This window comes from Etheostoma spectabile, chromosome 19 (genome assembly GCF_008692095.1).
Source record: "Etheostoma spectabile isolate EspeVRDwgs_2016 chromosome 19, UIUC_Espe_1.0, whole genome shotgun sequence".
NCBI lineage: Eukaryota > Metazoa > Chordata > Actinopteri > Perciformes > Percidae > Etheostoma > Etheostoma spectabile.
The window spans coordinates 11935446-11935683 of NC_045751.1; positions in this window are offsets into that span (position 1 = coordinate 11935446).

A 238-nucleotide genomic window follows, 5' to 3' on the forward strand; every position below is an offset into this window, starting at 1 on the left:
CACTGTACAGTAAGTGTTACCAGAGAATCTTGCCATGCAAATTGCATTTAGTGGACTATTTGTATGCAGATATTATTGATTGAAATTATGTTAGTCTGTTCTGGGAATGTTCAAAATGCCCGAAAAGCATTTTCAAAATGTAAATTTTACTCAAATATACAATTTACCCAAGGTACTGTACTTCATATTATTTAAGCGAAACAGTGAAATAGTTACATCAAGTCTAAGGTACTGTACA